This window comes from Colias philodice, chromosome 14 (assembly GCF_061535455.1).
Source record: "Colias philodice isolate Cphi_HAF_F1 chromosome 14, ilColPhil1 Martin Lab GWU primary, whole genome shotgun sequence".
Taxonomy (NCBI): domain Eukaryota; kingdom Metazoa; phylum Arthropoda; class Insecta; order Lepidoptera; family Pieridae; genus Colias; species Colias philodice.
This window is the reverse complement of record NC_143099.1, coordinates 8,828,651-8,842,925: the sequence shown is the minus strand read 5'-3', so window position 1 is coordinate 8,842,925 and position 14,275 is coordinate 8,828,651. Positions and strand designations below refer to the sequence as shown.

Sequence of the window (14,275 nt, the reverse complement as noted above, 5' to 3'; positions counted from 1 at the left end):
GATGTATAATTAATAAATATTGTATATCTAAGCACAGTTTCAATACATTGTGTCAATTTTTTTACATACATTCTTAATTTTATATTGAATAAAATAAGGAACTTCTTATTCTATTGCTATACTATAACTTCAATATAACAACATTTAATATAAGTGAAACTCAAAAGTAATAATAAATTGATGGCGTATCCACTCTAATATCTACAACAATGGAGCACGATTTTAATAAGATTAAAATAATTGTACAAGTAAGTCTGAAGAGATTGACTGGTCTCGGTCAGGTGCCAGCAACAAAAACTATTTAATATTTTGTATCTGATCTGTACGTTTATTAATATTTAATGTCATTTACAAAATGTTATTTGATTAAATTCTTCAACAACAACAAAGTATTTATTATTAAATTAAACGCTGAAAAGTGAAAAAAAAAAAACATTTTATTATTATTATGCCCGAGTTTCTAATAGCAACCGCAAGTTAAGGAAGTCTTTAATTTAACTTTTATGTTTATCCGGGATGTCAAGTATTACATAATTCATGTTATCGTTTTAGTCTAGAATTTTAATTATGAAATCATTGGAGCGTATTTATGCTTATTTATTTGTAAATGAGTTAATTTATAGAACACACCTTAAAAATAATACATAATTATTTTTACTGGTTATTGCTAACTGATCAGCGCATGTTTATGCAATTTTCTATTATAAAAAGTCGTGCTTACTTACTAAAAGTTCATTATATATTGAAATGCATAGGTAGGTAGATGATTTATAATGTTCGTTCATCAAATATTTTTCCAGTTGTCAGGATGTTTGTTTTAAAGATGATGAACTACCGTTAGAAAACAGGAACTTAGATATCATTATAATCATAACAAAATTTTTGAGTGAAATTTGTGTTAGAAAGTCAATTAAAATTTATATATTATGGAACAAAATTTATATTACTTATGGCAACAATGAATGGCAATAATAATAAAAAAAATCTGTGCTAGGTTTTTACTATAAACAGTTGAAGTTTTGAGTTTTTATTATTTAAGTTACATAAGTTTTAATTTCTTTGAAAAGCTCTACTTTATGAGTGCTTACTAAATACTTCAATAAAAACTTGATATTCATATTGATGTTTTATTGTTTCAGAATATCTTTACACTTGGCCTGCGATTATGGTTCAAAATTTCACTAAAAATCAAGGGAATTATAATGAAAAAAGTCAGAAAGAATATTGTGATAATTATGCAGATAAAACTTTCGATACTACGATGAGTCGATTCTATAAATTCTTCACTCAACCTAGATTATAAATTAGTAAGTACCGTAACCGTAGTATTGAACCTGAAATCTCTGTGTATTTACAATCACATGATAATACAGTGAATTTAGTGCTAGTCGTTAGTCATATAAATAAAATAATCAAATTAAATTCAGTAGTTTTATTATCCTTATTCATAACCAGTCAGTCAAAAACACTTGTAACAGTCACACAAAGCACAAATTAATAATTTCTTCAAATTAATAACGACGCTAAGCGCTGCACAAAAAGGTAACGTAAAAGGAGTGAAATAATGAACCGGACATTTTCAGATACATTTTCTATAGCGAGGCTGGGAGCTATAGCGTTTTTATTGTTAACAAGCGAGCCCACGCCACAGCGATGATATCTCCTGGTATGAATGATGACTTCGTGCGAGGCTGGGAGCTGGGTGTAGAGATAGATGCATTTCTTAAGACACGACACTATGGAAGAATTTTTAACGCAAAAATGAAAAGAAATTGAGTTAGTTATGTAAATTGGGATGTAAACGTATAAGATTTTATGGTACTCTTAGTGGAATAATTCTAATTGTATATTTATTCAGTCTAAAGGTAATAATTTATTTTTGGTAGAGTTTTATCAAGCAATATTTAGTCAATATAATTGAAAGTTTTTTAAATGTAAATGACTTTTGTTATTTTCTTATATTCAAGGTTTGTTTTGTTAGTAAATATACAGATATTAAACCATTAACTATAATTATTAGGCATGTCCTGCTATAATTATGAAATGAGACGTCGACATATTAGTAGCGATTAGAAACCCATTAATTATTTAGTATGTAGCTAATATATTAATTACTACTGTTTAGCCTAATTAGCATCACAGTTAATGTATGTATTTTTTAATTAAATGATAATCTCAAGCAGATGTTTTATTTTGTCAATATTAGATTATTTTAACAACATATTTATCTTTTTGTCCCCACAGGGGTACGAAAAGATAAATATGTTATTTACTTTTTCCATGAACTCTATTTTACTCCTTAATATTTAAAAATTCTATGTGTTTTAATTATTATAATGTAATAAGTACATCCTTAAATATAATCTATCGTGATAATTTGTGATTGTAGTTACAAACATAAATAAAGTATGTAATTGTCCGTCTGAACCTCATACCTCTACCTTATACCTCTACCATACATTTTGTAAAACAGAAGCTAACATTTATACAATTTTATTCTTCTCAAACAATTTCAAAGCCAAGCTCTCACCTTACTTAGTCTATGGTTAACCCATCAAAGATAAGAGGTCGACGTTTTTAGCACAATGCCTCTCTGTTCGGGCCCTTACCAACCTGTTCCTTATTTCTTATCGGTGGAAATATTTTGCTCTCACTATCTTTAAATGCCTTTAACGTGGTACCTTGATCAGTCGTTTACAAATAGTATCACGCTTTGAGCAATTTGGGAGATTACGTAAGCTGAGAGGACCTTTTAACTTTTTACAAGTAAAAGGATTGGTATGGAATCTATACGAGATTTAACTTTGGAAATGTTAATTATATGTGTTTTGAAAATTATATTTTTGTTAATCACATCAGTGAACAATTTTTTGGCATATTTACAAAAAAAAGGAAGCTCTTTAAAATACTACAAGTTTAGACAAACATATTAAGACCGCATTACGATTATTTATTGCCATGATTTAAAAAATAATTATAGTGTTATTGCTATGGACTAAAGGATAGTAAAAACATTAGTACAAATATTTTATGAGTCACTATAAAATAAACCAGTTTCAAAACAAAGAAAGATTCCGTTCATTTATACAACATTATTAGTGAGTTGTTGACAAGCGTAAACTAAAATTTATTATCGCCAGAAACCAAACTAGCCAAATCTATTGTTTTCTAGAATTTATGGTGAGTGTATGATAATTGCGGTGGAAATCTTTTGTTCAAGGTGGCGAGTCCCTTTTTTATTGCCGTCCATAATTTTCTAAAGAATTTATTGCAGATTCAAGAAACTGTCCACACAATGATAATTTCATTCCGGCGAAGCTCTCTTTAGAACTGTAGCTCAAAAAGTAAAACAAAAGGCGAGAGTGATCCGTCTCAGGAATATTTACAATCCCTCAGCTTGTTTAAGATTTCACAAACGCATTTGGAAGCGTTGCAGCGAAGCCAGTGGAACCAGTAAGAGCATTCTTTCAATTCATGTTTGGCGACACCTTTTCATTGCTCTTTTTCAAAGTGAAACGATCCAGCCTCTGAATGGGTCATAAAATCTTTTGGTAACTAATACAATTGTTCAAAATACGCTACGGTTTCAATTCGGCTGCCAATTTCGTATTGTTTTGTTTCTTAGGTTTTCGGGACAATGTTTCAATTCTGGCTTCCGGCGACCGCAATTCGTTCTAGTTAGTTGAATCTTAAAATTATTCTGTACACTCCTGGTTTGTCACAATTGAAATTTAATTTACGACAAAAGTTACAAGTTAATTATAGAAATATCCACTTACCACACGTGTTTTTATTCATAAATTATTTTTAACGTCAAGTTTCATCAGAACAGTTATTATGTAACCAATTTATTCATGCACTTGTGAACCAATGAACGGTCCTTTAACGATTGATAATGCATTAAGTCGTAAATAACAACGAGATAAAGAAGCTATTATTATTCTTAAAAGGCATACGAGATATTGAAGAATGTCACGCTTTGTCATGTGGTTCAAGAATATTGGGTCTGGTTAATATTTTCAGAACTAGTTACAAGATACGTGGTAATATTGTGTATGTATTTTGTCAATATTGGGCCGTCATGGGCACGTGAGATGTTGACCTTCAATATTGACAGAGAATATCAATAGTTTTGGCTCCAATATGTTACCTTGTGACACACCGCTATTCAATTATTTCCTCGTTCATGGACTGAGGATCATGGTAATAAAAATACGTAGATGGAATAGTTTTCTTACAAAATAACGTTAGGTAGGTACTGATTAAAAATAAAAGGGTTGATAATAAAAAAGTAAATTGATAACATTATTGTCACAATACTGATGTAATATGTCATTTTGATATTATTATAATATTATAGATTGACAAATTTTTTTAATTTGTACATTATTTAAAGCATAGCAAATCAGATAGGTAATTACGTTTAATTTTAAACCTTTCACCGAGTTTTTACCTCATTTCGTTTCTCCTGAAATAATGGCTCAATTTCCTAAGCTGAATAAATATAAAACTAATCCTATATAGAATCAAAAGATAAGACGTAGGAACCGTCTCCCACGGTAGGCTCAATTCGAAACGCACGTGTCACAGCATCTGATGATCTGTGTCTCAATACGTGTTTCTTCGTTTAACAAGCAAATATGTACCATTGGTGAACAGTTTGTGAGAAAGGTAACAGACTGACTTATCTGATTTCTGATAAGATGATGTTATACCCACATATGAAGACTTAAAAGGGTAATGTAAAGAAATGGTTATAATGTTGAACGTAATTGTAGCCTTTTTGTTAGATTCTATATAAATAACACTAGAATTTATAAATTCACTTAGACTTACTTTTAAATCATATCTTTTTAGAAATTTATTGATTCGTGAGTAGGTACACTTCAATAATTATTTTGCTTCTGATAAGGTAAAGAAAGGTCTTTTGGTGCCGAGTATTCTTTATTATAAATAATTTACAAAAGAAACAAATTGTAAAAATTATATTATATTCAAAAAATATCACGATCAAATTATAATTTATTTTCAAAATAAGTCCACGTTATTTCACGGTTTCATATCTATTTCGATACAGGAAACCATAACTCTGAAGACGCGGTTTTTATTGTGATTTCGCAGAACACGCTCTTGATAAAATTAATGGAGCTAATTGCAATAATTTACTTGGGAAGCTGTTAATATCTTGAGGATATACGAATATAACATAAATATAATGTGAAACATTTCGGGAATTTTTCATTTTTCATTTTAACATTTTTCAAGAAAATGTTCTCTACATTTTCTTTTTTGTCGGTGTCATACAACATACATCAACAATCAACATACATCAAAATATTCAGAGAACTATTTAGTGTACTTATTTCTAGTTAAAGTTCAAAATTCCCCGTAGATTTTATAATTTACCTACCCAATACGTGCTACAAATTCACTTCTAAAACAACTATTTATAGTGACACTAGCTGCGCTCCGCGGTTTCACCCGCGTGGCTCCGCTTCTGTTGGTCTTAGCGTGATGATAATATTATATACCTAGCCTTTAGCCTTCCTGAATAAATGGGATATCCAACACCAAAAGAATTTTTAAAATCGGACGTTCTTGAGATTAGTGCGTTCAAACAAACAAACAAACTCTTCAGCTTTATAATATTAGTATAGATTACCAAGCAACCTACTTTCATTGCTTACTACTGTATCAAAATACACCAGAAATATTACATAAAAAATATTACATATTATTATAATTCAGCACGACCACACGTGTCCGAAGTTCATTGTGTTGGTATAAATAGGTTAATTTTTTTGTACTTCAAAATTCGATACGTTTATGAAGCTGTCACTCACAATTCTTCGCTTTATAGTAAAATGTCCACCCACTTGGCAATCATATTCTCATTTCCTTCTCAGCATTATAAAATCTATCTATTGTTAAATAAATATACTGTATTGTTTATGTATTATGGCTTTAAAATGTGTAAAATATTTAAATAAAATTTTATAAGATACACATTTTATAATATCCAAATGTTTTAATTATAAATTATGTTTATATCTCTTTTTAATATATTTTAGTACTTAATTAGAATATAATGTCTTATTTTAATATACAATTTAACAAACTTTTAACAAATTTATGCCCTAAGTTATAGCGTTTTATTTTATTTAAAACTTCGTTCTTCAAAACTTAATAGAACCAAAACAAAAACAAATCTGTTGTGACTATCAGCTACTGTTTGAAAACCAATACGACCTCCTTTAAGATGTAACTTAAGGAGTTATGTTCAATGAATCACGCAGACCTAAGTCTTCTACGTTGAATAACCAATATTTTTGAGTGTCTAAAAACACGCGTGCCATCTGTTGTAAGCTGCAGTGCTAGTCCCACCCGTCGGTTGGGCCCCCACCCCCCTCCCGCATCTCCCTAGATCCACGCGGCTTTCGTTCAAACTTACGTAGGTCAGTTACCGCCCGACCGCAGGGGAGCATGGCTGCGTCAAAAGTTTTACCGCGATCGCGCAATCTTTGTTTACATGCGCTCTAAAACTTAGTGTAAACACCGATACGTGATTTATAACATTGACTTTTAAGTGATAAGAAGTTGAGAACTATACTTCTGAGTGATATTAAGTTTCAAATGAACTGTTTTATTGTGAAAAAATGACTGAAAAGTTATATGGAATGATTTCGTTAAAAGTTTGGATGTGTTTAGTTTTGGTGGCCGGTGCGCGCGCACGTTCTGCGCCGCCCGCCCCTAGTGGCTGTCAATGGGACTATTCCGACGCAAAGTTGAGTGAATCAAACTTTCTCACGTGTAATATCAAAACCATCGGATCAGCTGATATGTTATTTAAAAACATAACAACGGCGCAAGCATACAACATCAATAAGTTGAAACTTACTTGCACGGACTTACTGTTTTTCGAAAGTTCTCTGCATATGAATACGGGAAGCTTTTTGGGGCAGTTACGCAAACTTGAAGACTTGCGTATGGAGTATTGTAAGATACGTTACGTACCAGCAACAGTATTATCGCCTCTTCGTGACTTAACTAGCCTTACTCTACGCTCATACAACACGGATTGGCCTGCAATGACAATGGAATTTCACGCTGAGAGTTTTCGGGGACTGATGGAGCTGCGATCACTAGATTTAGGTGACAATAATATTTATATGTTACCGTCTGAAGTGTTTTGCCCGCTTTTTAGTTTAGAGTCCTTGAACTTAACGAACAATAAAATACAAGACATTTCTGAAATTGGGTTTTCTGACTGGGGTAAAGGACCTATCGCTCCCGGTAAATCATGCAATACTGGTTTGAAGCAGTTAGATTTATCACATAATAATGTATTGAGGCTACCCGATAATGGACTCTCGAGCCTTAGATCGTTAGAAGTATTGAAAATTCAGAACAACTTGATTAATGAAATCGGCGACAGAGCTTTCGTGGGACTGAATTCATTAAAAATTCTGAACTTATCCGGAAACAAGTTAGTCGCCGTTCCTCCGGAACTATTCCAGTCGTCACGCGTTATAAAAGAAATCTCATTAGCAAATAATTCACTTTCCGTGTTGGCGCCGGGCTTGTTGGAAGGACTTGATCAACTTGAGAAATTGGATTTGTCTAGAAATCGATTAACCAATGATTGGGTAAACAGAGACACCTTCGCCGGACTTATACGATTGGTTATATTGAATTTGTCTTATAACGCTTTGGTGCGACTAGATCCAAAAACATTTCAAGACCTTAACAACTTGCAGGTCTTGAACTTGGATAATAACGCTATTGAAGTGATAAGCAATGGTGCTTTTGCTGAACTTAAGAATCTTCATCAATTGTCAATGTCGGACAATAAGATAAAAACATTAAATGAACATATTTTTTCTAATCTATTTGTTCTTAGCCAGCTATATTTAGATAATAATGAAATATCTATTATTCATGAACGATCATTTGAAAATATTACTTATTTACAAGATTTAGGGTTAAATGGAAATAGTTTAAATAATCTACCAGAAGGCATAAGAAAGTTACGCTTTTTGAAATCGCTTGACATTGGTAAAAATAATATTACAAAGATTTCAAACACATCCTTTGAAGGATTAGAAGAATTGTACGGTTTACGACTTGTTGACAACCATATAACGAGCATACCAAAAGATACTTTTAGCACTTTACCATCATTACAAGTTCTAAATTTGGCATCGAATAAGATTGAAACCATAGAACAAGATGCATTTCTTTCAAATCCAACGTTGAAAGCTATTCGTCTCGACGGAAATAAACTCACTGATATACGAGGTGTTTTTAACAAACTAAGCACTCTAGGCTGGCTTAACATATCTGACAACAAACTTATTTATTTCGACTATAGCTACATGCCTGAGGCCTTGGAGTGGCTAGATATTCATCAGAATAATATAAGTAAATTAGAAAATGAGAAAAATGTTCGACAAAACATTCGAATGCTCGACGTAAGTTTTAATTCTTTAGAAGAAGTCGATGAGAAATCGGTTCCCGATTCTATTGAAGTCCTTTTTTTGAATAACAACAAAATTCACACTATACAGCCAGGTACATTCTTACAAAAAAGAAACCTTGAAAAAGTTATTATGACGGACAATAAATTGAGAACCGTTGAACTATCTGCATTCACATTGCCTCACATCCCAAAGCATAAGTTTTTACCCAAATTTTTCATTGCAAATAATCCATTTGTATGTAACTGTCATATGATTTGGCTGCAAAAAATAAACCTATGGAACCATATGAGACAGTATCCCCGCTTTGTAGATTTAGATACAGTTACATGCGAAGTTGTAAATAACAAATATGGAGGAAAAGCAAATTTAATGGATGTTCCTGAAACGCAGTTCCTTTGTTCTTATGAAACTCATTGTTCATCAAGCTGTTTTTGTTGTGAATTTGAAGCCTGTGACTGTAAAATGACATGCCCTGAGGGATGTTCCTGTTTTCACGACAGCAATTGGAATTCTAATGTAATAGACTGTTCTAACGTTGGCTACACAGACGTTCCAGAGAAAATACCTATGGATGCCACTGAACTTTACTTGGATGGTAATGACTTTGGCTCATTGAATAGCCATCTATTTATAGGCAAGAAAAAGCTACATAAGTTATATTTAAATAATAGTAATATAGCTTCTATCGATAACGACACTTTTAATGGCCTACACTCTCTCAACATTTTACATCTGGAAAATAATCACATAACGGAAATAGCCGGCGGCGAGTTTTCCCAAACAAAGCACTTGAGAGAGTTATACTTAAACGATAACCTCTTAACTAGTGTGGCAAATAAGTCGTTTGAAAATTTATCTTCTCTTCGCTTAATAAACTTACAAGGAAACAAGATATTGAATCTCGACAAGAAGCTAGCTCATATTGTCCATTTAGAAAGTGCTCGCGTAAAAGGTAACTTATTTACCTGTACGTGTGAAAATGTGTTGCCATTAGTGAACTGGTTAAAAAAATTCTATGAAGATCCTACGGAAATGTTTTGTGCAAGTGAAAATGAACTCAGTGCTAACTTAACAGTGTTCGACGTGATGGACAAGTGTCGTGACTCTAATGTAATGGACAATACTATACCTACTGAAAACCAACCGTTTCAGTATGATGAAGTGAGCACAATTAAATTAAACTTTGTGCCGCTTTTAGCTGTAGTCCTTATAAGTGTAATCCTTATTTTATTGTTTGGTGCCTTAGCATTCTCTTTTAGACAAAACGTGCGTTTATGGGCGCATTCTAAATATGGTGTTCGGTTATTTAAAAGTGCATCTATACAGGAAAGCGAGCTCGATAGAGACAGGATGTATGACGGTTACGCGGTTTATAGTTTGTTAGATGATGACTTTGTAACGAAAGTAGTTGCGCCAGAGATGGAACACTGCGGATATACCATGTGCTTTCACTATAGAGACTTACAAAATGTCCCTGAAAATTATTTGTTAGATCAAATCACAAATGCAGCTGAATCATCAAAAAGAATATTAGTTTTCATTTCGTTTAATTTCCTACAGAACGAATGGTCAAAAACTTCATTCAAAGCCGCTCTTAAACATGTTATAACTTCAATTCACCCTTCTATTAGGAGACATAGAGTCGTTTTCATTTTGACCACAGATATCAGTGCGCTCAATTTAGATTTGGAATTCCAGAATTATTTAAAAACATGTAATGTTCTATTCTGGGGTGAGAAAAAGTTTTGGGAGAAAGTAAGGTTTTTAATGCCTGACGGTTCAAATTTGCACTGGAATAAAGATAACATCAATTACGCGCACGGTGTTTGTCCCAATGCTAGGCGACACCCCTCCAGATACACAGCGTCACCAACTGCGCCAGAGCATTGGTACAAGTACGACGCTCTTCCACCCCAAACACCCACTGTAGCTAATGTAGGCATCAGCATTGAGGATGACACTTCAATGCTGACTAATACGACATTAACAAGCCAGATACAAGACGTGGATAATCCACACCACAGTTACATATCCATTGACACACAAAATTACGAACAGCCATATGGCGGTCGACCGAGGCCACCTAATACGTTACGTAAGCATCCCAGCCATCACTCGCCCTCCATGCTCGACGAGCAAGGCTACTTACAACCCCGTTCCTCAGTACACGATTGCTTACCTCAAACCCATCCGAGCGTACACAGATAACATGTTTCAAAACTCCTCTCGTTATCTATTAGATATTTCTTAATGGGTCGCTACATTCCAAGCACATGTGTATACTAAGTTGCCTCGTAATCTGGCAATGCCTTATTGAGACGTGATTATTGCCGGCCAAATAATTGTATGAGTAACGTTCCTTGTAATTATTTATAAATTATAATGTAATATTTAAAGAGACTGTTGTTGATTTGTATCGCATACGTATCTTAATAGATTGACGCCTTATATTCCAATAATTATCTAGCTGTAGGTATTTGCGATTGTGAAACTAAATAGTACTAAACAATGTTATAAATTATATAATATAATATCTTTTAAGACTGATCTGTATTGTAATATAGGTTATGAATTGCCAGTATAAAATGTGACTTAAGTATTTTGCTATAGATATTATATCTCATTGTTACCAAATATATTGTAAATAATTGTAATTAATGTATAGAGAATATTGATGTCTGTATAGTTATACTAGTCATTAGATAGGAGTTGATGTTGATGCTAATTACTGTAGATCGTTCCATGGTCACATAATCAATAGTAATCAAACCGACATGATAAATTATTGCTTTTGTTTTTATCAATTATTTATGTACAGAACTATAATAGCACTTTATGTTTAATATTGTCTTAAGTATTATTGCTTATGTGGTCAATTGTTTACAATAAATTACGTGTAAATTGTAAAACGTTAAACTCGCAAGTGAAATTTTAAAATAAAAATATTATGAATGAATACAACTCTTTAATTTCCTAACCCATTAAATAATCATTATACTTACACTACACATTATACTTACCTTTTGAAATACAATAATTAATTACACATTTAGTTTCTTAAATCATAATATAATACTCACACAGATATATTTTTAAATTAAACAATTAATAATTTTGCAAGAGTCTTTGTGGTTTTGTATCTATTTCAAAAACGAGCCGCGAGCCTGCCTTTTGTATTCAAAAACTAATTACATAAAAACCAAACCATAACCGTTAGTTTTGCTGTCTGTAGTGAGAAATGGGATCTATAAAAAAATATTGAAAAATAATTTCGGCTCGCCGACAATCATCTTAGTTCATAATGACGGTCCCGACTCAGGTAGAGGCTCCCAAGTCATAATTTATCCGTCAAGGATTCTCTTGGTAGCCAGTACAATAGTATATATATTCGAATCTAGTTATGTTTGACCCGAGGAATGGCTATTGATTTTTTTGTCATACTTTTAAAAGTGTCAGTGTAGCATATGGTGTGACATACTTTGGATGGCCGATGCGCTCTGCTGCATCCATTTTTTCAGTGGAGTCCAGTGGGCAGCATCTGGTGTTTACTTTTAATTAAAGTGTAGGTTTTAGCTGCTGTAAAGATTTAAATGAAATTGTTCTTGTAATATATTTTATATTTTAACGTAATTTAATAGTCTTTTCAATAATTAACCTGTTATATTATTTTATGATAGCTGTTATGATTAAAATTAAGTCATTAATTAGAAATAAATAAAATAGGCAGGTTAATACATATACATATTTATGGTACAAATGGTAAAATGACAGAAATTTAGATAAAAGCACAGATCCCTACCTACTTACTTACTTTGTATTATAAATGGTTAATAAATATTATTTTTAAATATCAAGCACAGTTACATATTTGGAAAGTATATGATTGATTCCCATTTAAGATGACAAAGTAAACACTGATAAGAATCTGTCTAATGATCAATTTGCAATTTGCTAAGGAATTTCATTCCACTTCCACTTTAAAAACAAGCTTTTAAAATATTTGTTGTTTTTATTGAAATAACCTTGACATAATACATTTTAATTTGTTATTTTAAAGGCATATTAAATAAAAACACAATTTATAAGGTCATTGTATTTATTGTTCAAAGACTGAAGTGTAACAACATAGGCACGATAAATGAAATCGTTAAAAAGTTTTGTAATAAGTAGGTATGAAATATTAACAAATACTAGTCGTGATATTGATTAATATTAGTTTAGTCCAGTTTAAATTACTTCTTATGGACTGAAGCTCTTATACAATTCATAATATAACTATACTAAAAAAAGTTCCAATAAACGCGCCAATTTAGTCAACACATATTAACACTTAAGCTCAAGGCTAACTTTCCTTATCAGTTTATCTCTTACGTCATCTAAAATGGATTTGTCAAAGCCTAATCGATACCTGTTATCAGTATCCGGTTTTATTATCTGTATTTCACGGGTATATGCACGTTTGAGTCATCCCTCGAATGAGGTCCGTAGATAAGATGTCTGTGCCGAAAATATCGAGTGACCAATAGAGCATTCAAATCTGTAGATGGAGATTACGATTACCTGTGGTTGATTTGGTATAAAATGAATGCATGTTAGGACAGTTGCATTATTCAATTTGGGTTTGATAAGACTAATAAATACTCTATATTTGAAGGCATTTACTTACTATTGTACTGTATCTATTTTATTATACTGTACCTAAAAGATACATAAAATAGACACAGAGTTATTATGTAATATAAATGAGCATTTGCCGTATATAATAGATAAGGATGAAAAAGTTATTTGTAGAGCTTTAGTATAACAGCTATATGTAGTCCTTTTTTAATATCATACCAAATTCAATTATACGCAGATATTATACAATCTACGTAGTATGTAATAAATCTTCAATCAAATTGCTCTTTATTCCAGACATATTATACAAAACAAATTATGTATAATACAAGACAAAAATATTTACTTAATGTTTATTGTTTTCAACATAACAAATTTGATACAGAATAACGTTATAAATTATAATCAAACAGCAGTTAAATTAAATCTAATATATTACAACATCCCCAGATCTTTGCATACACAAACCAAAGAACGATCACATAATTCAAATGCTATTTCCAAGATCAAAAGGCCAATCCATAAGTGCAAGGTCCAAGATTGATTCCTGTTTGCCCAAACAAAGGATGACTGATCATACCATCGTATCAAATCAGATAACATTTTTGTGTGGCACATGATCGACGTTGGGTATCCGCGGTGTTTTCGACAATATCAAAATTTATAAGCCACCCGCTGGTCAGACATGACGGTTCACACTTGAGGGTACAAAGGTCACGTTTCACTAGATTTCTGGCTGGAAGTGCACTGAAATTGGTTCGTGACAACCGAGAGATGTTATCGTGAGTCTTGGCAATAGCCGATCCTGTAATGGGAGCATGAGAATGAGCATAGACAATGTTTTGACGCAGATAGATTGTTTTGACGAGTCAGGTTAGATGAGCGATATCCTTCGCTTGTTATTAGGAAAAGGTTTGAATGAACGTGGTTATTATATTTTTATATTGCAAAGCGAATGAGTAAAATTGTGTGCGTAGATAAGTTAATTATCATATATATGTGTATTTATTACATAGAGTGAGAAAGACCTCGCAATATAAATAATATTTGACTATGTTATTTATGAAAATGATTGCAAGCTTAAACTTATATTACTTACATCTTAATATTGTTGGAAGCAGAATTGATTTAATTTGTTTAAAAAAAATCGTTGCCCTTTGTCATACCTATAATTAAAA

The 14,275-nt window shown here is 32.0% G+C and overlaps 1 pseudogene; it reads left to right on the top strand.

Annotated features, from left to right (window-relative positions):
* Positions 1 to 6,469: 6,469 nt before the first annotated feature.
* On the top strand, positions 6,470 to 11,441 carry LOC149482974 (toll-like receptor 6 pseudogene; annotated as a pseudogene).
* The last annotated feature ends 2,834 nt before the right edge of the window (positions 11,442 to 14,275 follow it).